Source organism: Tupaia chinensis, unplaced genomic scaffold (genome assembly GCF_000334495.1).
Source record: "Tupaia chinensis unplaced genomic scaffold, TupChi_1.0 Scaffold144384_1, whole genome shotgun sequence".
Lineage (NCBI taxonomy): Eukaryota > Metazoa > Chordata > Mammalia > Scandentia > Tupaiidae > Tupaia > Tupaia belangeri.
The window spans coordinates 32,431-38,916 of NW_006204244.1; positions in this window are offsets into that span (position 1 = coordinate 32,431).

The window sequence follows — 6,486 nt, forward strand, 5'->3', positions numbered from 1 at the left end:
AAGAAAGTTTGACTCTATGTTGTTTAGAAGAAGCTGCAGCTCTGAATTTGTTTAAAACAGTATTTCTAGGATTTGTTCCTCTGGCAAATCTATTTTTCTGATACATACAGCAGATACATAGCTCTGAGCTAGGGAAATGATTCTCTCACTTTATAGTAATAGTGGAGCCTGAAGTGCTGGATCCAGGCTGGCTATTACAGCGTCAGTAGGGGGTGGGATCAGCTGATAGAGGGGACCATGGGCTCGGGAGGTAGTCGGCTGAGAAGGAGCAAGTCAGAATCCTTGCCCTCTAAGATGGCTACACCACAGGTGGTAGATACATGGGCTGAGGATTAGCACAAGTCCTTAGTGAGGTCAGCTGTGCTACTCTGTAAGCTGCACCACACTGTGCTGCCATTTTATGTCCTGCTCATTAGCCCAGTTCTGCTCAGCCTTGGTTCAGGATGATGAGCCTGCTAGCCTTTGCTTGGCTCAGCCTTGGCTCAGCTCAGTTTAGCTCCACACACTATGAGCTCTGAGAGGCAAGAAACCACTCTATGAGCATTCTCCATGTGTGTTACCAGCTCCAACAGGAAGGAATCATTTGCTAGAGTGCTGCTATAGGCTTTGTGGGCCTACTAAGACCTCTATGAGCTCCCGCTAAACTCAGCCGACAACATGACATCAGTGCCTCGCATCTGCATCCAATTGCCTGTGTCTCTGTTAGAACCACCCTTCACAGGCAAAAAGAACCTTGCAAAAACATTTGTGCTGTAAATGAGATTCTGAAGAGGTAGGAGATAACTCTCCAGTCCCCGAGGTGATGGGATGGTCCATTGCCAGGATGTGGTTACCGTGTTACTCACTTGGATATCCCCCGGTGGATATGATGGGTACATGGGACACTAGAGAGCATAAACAAGGCCTTGACAGCCACAGCCAAGGCATTGGAGACAGAAAAGACAGGTGAGCAGCTGTTCACACCAGGTGGATTATTCTTGAGACGCTCAGGTGACTGAGGATGCCTGCATTTTGAAATGCTGCAAAAGTGAAAGAAGAAGTTCTGGAGCAGCAGATGCAGACACTAGAACTTGACTTTGAAAAGGTTGAGGCTGAACACAAGATGAGGACAGATCACCAGATCAGGTACTCAAATATGAGTCTGTTTTGCATGCTTAACCTGTTGTAACTAGTCACTAATCCATTTTCTTTGTTGGTCAGATATGTAATATGAAACATATTGCATAAATATTAGCCATTTTATTGAATGGATTATAATAAATTAAACATGATGTTGCCTGATCAATAAAACGGTAGTCGGCTGAGAAGGAGCAAGTCAGAATCCTTGCCCTCTAAGATGGCTACACCACAGGTGGTAGATACATGAGCTGAGGATTAGCACAAGCCCTTAGTGAGGTCAGCTGTGCTACTCTGTGAGCTACACCACACTGTGCTGCCGTTTTATGTCCTGCTAACTAGCCCAGTTCTGCTCAGCCTTGGTTCAGGATGATGAGCCTGCTAGCCTTTGCTTGGCTCAGCCTTGGCTCAGCTCAGTTTAGCTCCACACACTGTGAGCTCTGAGAGGAAAGAAACCACTCTATGAGCATTCTCCATGTGTGTTACCAGCTCCAACAGGAAGGAATCACTTGCTAGAGTGCTGCTATAGGCTTTGTGGGCCTACTAAGACCTCTATGAGCTCCCGCTAAACTCAGCCGACAACATGACATCAGTGCCTCGCATCTGCATCCAATTGCCTGTGTCTCTGTTAGAACCACCCTTCACAGGCAAAAAGAACCTTGCAAAAACATTTGTGCTGTAAATGAGATTCTGAAGAGGTAGGAGATAACTCTCCAGTCCCCGAGGTGATGGGATGGTCCATTACCAGGATGTGGTTACTATGTTAGTCACTTGGATATCCCCCGGTGGATATGACGGGTACATGGGACACTAGAGAGCATAAACAAGGCCTTGACAGCCATAACCAAGCTGTTGGAGACAGAAAAGACAGATAAGCAGCTGTTCACAGCAGGTGGATTATTCTAGAGACACTCAGGTGACTGAGGATCCCTGCATTTTGAAATGCTGCAAAAGTGAAAGAAGTTCTGGAGCAGCAGATGCAGGCACTAGAACTTGACCTTGAAAAGGCTGAGGCTGAACACAAGATGAGGACAGATCACCAGATCAGGTACTCAAATATGAGTCTGTTTTGCATGCTTAACCTGTTGTAACTAGTCACTAATCCATTTTCTTTGTTGGTCAGATATGTAATATGAAACATATTGCATAAATATTAGTTAGCCATTTTATTGAATGGATTATAATAAATTAAACATGATGTTGCCTGATCAATAAAACTTTGATCCAAATATTTGTTGGAAATCATAAAATCTTCACTTATTACTGAAACCAGCTTATTTGTCAATTATTTTAAGTCACGGGAGGTAGAGGAGTATCTAAATTAATTTTTATGAGTGGTCTTTTTTATAAACCAGATTGAATGGAATTCCTTAAGGCCTTCTATCATATAGACATACAACATACAGTATGTAATATAACAGTTCATATGTATGCACACACATGTACACCTGCAAAATGGTTTTAAAACAACCTCATAAGTCATTTTTGTGAGAAAATGTAACAAAACAAGATTTTTGAAGTAAATTTTTTTTGAAGTAAATTTTTAATGGGAGTGCCTTTGAGTTCATTTTAAAAGTTAAGATCACAAGGATCAAATGAAGACAAAAAAATGTTTTGCAAATCTATGATCTGTTTATGGATACCTTTTATATTTACAGAAATATTGTTAGAAGACCGTATCACATAGAGATGGTTTGTAACAGAAATACAGTTCAGTCTGTGTCATGAGGAAAAGAAGTTACACAGATATGGTGAAATATTGCATGACATTTCAAATGACTTTACAGTTGCATTTTAAACAGCTGTTCTCTTAAGCTGTCTATATTAATTTCCAGCTCTTGCAAATGGACAGTGATTTGTTTGTGAATATTTAATTAGGTGCCCAATGTTTGATTAACCGTGAATACCACTAGAGCACTTGGAATGGGTTTAGGTGAGACTGCTTTGGGAAAAACAAATGCAGTAACACAGGCAAATTATATAACATGATCAGAAGGGCAGTGACAATCAATCTATTAGGGGAATAAGAAAATAGCAACATTCATTCTGTCCTTGGTCATTTTTGAGTCCAAGGTAAAAGATTACATTTACTTAAGAGACCTGCTGTTGTTTGTAAGCAGTAAGCAAAGGTAATATTTGTCCATTAGTGTTTATGCCTGATTTTACAGTACACTACAGGATATATTTTCTTTCTCATAAAACTGAGGTTCTAAAAGCGATATATCAGAAATTTTTTAATCTATCTAGTTATATAAGTAATAGATTTTTGTTGTTTTTCCCACCCAGAAGGTGATACATGAGCAACTGTGCACACAAGGAGGGGTTCCACAGTGTCCTCTGAGAGTTTACCATGTGTGCCATACATCCAGGATAAGGTGTTAGACTTGGGTTAGCAGCTCCAGCAGGATCCTGTGGCTGCTTCATTATTCTGACTTGGGGGTCGATGCTGTTGTTTGAAGAGTCGGTCAGCATCACCACACAGCCATCCCTGTGGCAGCGACTGCAAAATTGGAACTGATGTGCTCTGAGACAGCAGGTGAATCATTCCTTGATGGAATGGAAGACTGTTTCTGTGAAAACAGTCTGATATGATGCAGGCCAACCGAGAAAAACTGCAACAACAAATAAAGAATAAAATGCATGCAACTTCGGCAACTTAGTGCTCCTGTTAAGGAACTTTATCAAGAAGACTGTCATCTCAGAAAAGGGAGGTGAAGTGTTGTTCACTTTAGAGGTCAGGCCAAGGTACCTGCATCACAGATGAGTGGACACTGGAGGCCTTTGTTGAACTCACTGTACAGTCATCCCCATAAATGTACAGAGGAGGTTAGCTCTGGTGGACCTGGGACTGAATGTAGCTTTGTATGTGATTACCCTGGAATGTTTGCAGAATGAGCATCCAGTGTAGATGGCTCTGAAGGTCAGACAATTACTGTGACAGTGGTGTCACTGCCCTTGGAAATTGGGAAGCTACCTCCCTCCCTTTAAGTCTAGAAGTGAATATCTTTCTGGGAATGCAGCTGAACAGTTCCATTGGAAAATTTGCCTACAAGTGCAGGAGGTGAAAAGTGTGGCAAGGAGTCATGCCAGGTACTCCTCAAGTGTTACCTACACCCAGAAAGGGGGTAAATGTGAAACAGTACCTTTTGCCTAGAGGGCACAATGAGATTACTGGTACCATTTGTAACACAAAAAAGGGTAAAGACTGTGAGTCTTACACATAGTCCTTTTAACTATCCAGTATGGCCAGTGAAGAAGCTGGATAGTTCTTGGAGAATGACTGTGGACTACTGTAAGCTGAACAAGGGGTGCCCCCTTGCACACAGCAGTCCCAGATATACATGTGATCATGGAACAAGCTGGCCACTGTGTGGTCGTTCCATTGCATTGAGGATGTGCTATTAACCTCTAATTCTCTTGCAGATCTAGAAGCAGCGGCTATGCATATAGTAGAGCATCTGCAAACATGTGGATGAGTGGTCAATCTTAGCAAAGCTCAAGGGCCAGGCTTGTTGGCCAAAGTTTGGGGTGTTGTCTAGTCAGATAAGACCCAGGTAGTTCCAGAAGCAATAGTTGACAAAGTGTAAGCTGTTTCTTACCTTACCACTCTGGCACAGTTACAGAGTTTATTTAACAATAGTTGACAAAGTGAAAGCCGTTTCTTACCCTACCACTCTGGCACAGTTACAGAGTTTATTTATTTATTTATTTATTTTGGTTGGGGGGAGGGTGGGAGCTTGTTAAGCAATTGGCGAGCCTTTATCCCTCTTTTCTCTATGATTTGTAAGCTTTTGTATGGACTGACAAAGAAGAGTGCTCCTTGGGACTGGAGTCCTGATCAGGAACAAGCATTCTGGTTGCTAGGTGCCTGGTATGAGAAGCTCAGACTTTGCAGGTGGTAGATCTACATAAGCCATTTGAGGATTGGCTTTGAGTAGAGCTTGTGGCTCCAAAGAATTGAATGGCTATGTTAGCCAGTGAGATTCTAGTCACAACTAGAAAGGAGGAGTAGCTGAGTATCAATATTCTCTAACTGAGGAGCAGCTGGCAGGAGTGTACCCCACACTGGAAGCCTCTGAGACCCTAATGGGGACAAAAGTCAGCCATGTGGGAGTCCAGCGATGTAACCACTACACTATCTGCTGGATCGTGTACTTACAACTTCTTAAGGAAACAGATTTCCAAGTGGGATCAAGGTTTCCTTGGTTCAGCATGGAATTCAAACAGCAGTACCAGAGAATTTTTCAGGAGAATAAAGTTTTGTTTCAGTTTTTAGGTTTTTGCCATAGGGCACGGGAGCTCACCAGAGAGGGGAGAGACAAAGAGAGAAAGTGAGAAATCAACTCCTAGGTTGATGGCTACGACAAAATCTCTTCTCCATTCTGATCTCAAGATTTTGGGCTCATATGCACATGTGCCTGGTGTGAATTTGAAGCCACCAGGTTCATGACTCCGATCAAGGTTAGCCATGTGGAAATCCAGCTGCCTTAACCACCACTGCACCTGCTGCCCCACAGGACAATGAAGTTTAACAGTTCTATCACTTGGCCCTCCTGAAGCCTCTGAGGACTCCACCTCCATGAAACACATTCATGTTTCAAAAGCAGACGGTTGTAGTTCCTGATGACCGGTAGATGGCAGGTTGGTCCAAACATGCACACCACATTTCAGGAAAGCAGGGTCTTCAGACAGAGCAGGGAAGAACTGATTGCTGTGTACAAAAAATAAAAAGCTTTCAAATACTAACTTCTGATCTCTTCTTTTTTAAAATTTGTGCTTTTATAATTCTTGGTATATTCAGTTTGAACCCCATGGAGTGGAGGCAGCAACCAAAAAATTGCTGTCACAACATGTGTTTCAATGTCTTAGGGGCCCCAGAATTCCTGACTAAGCCACTCTGGTATTTGAGGAGGTGCAGGGAAGGAAGGGTGAGAGGAAGGACAGTAAAAAAGGCTGCTGTGCAGGCTATTAGGGTCTCGCTCTTATGGTAACCAGTCACTTCCTGATAAAAATGTGTGCTGACCATGCTGTGCAAGTAGCACAAGGCACCTTTTGGAAGCGAATATCACCTAGAACTCAGAATCCCACAGCCCTCACGCCTTCCCAAATCAGATCAGCTTATTTGGAGTTACAGTGTACAGTGATGAGACCACTGTGCAGTTGACACAATCAGGAGACACAAAATCAGGAAACATCACAGTGAAAAGAAGCACAGCCTCATGGGGAGACATTATCTGTGCCGTGATGGCAGATTTTTCTTTTGCTCAGATACGTAAGGATGAAAAATAATCCTGAGGTTTTGACCATGAAAATCATATAAATGAGCAGAGGATAACAGTGGAGAAATACTCAGGAATGGTTGGTGAAATT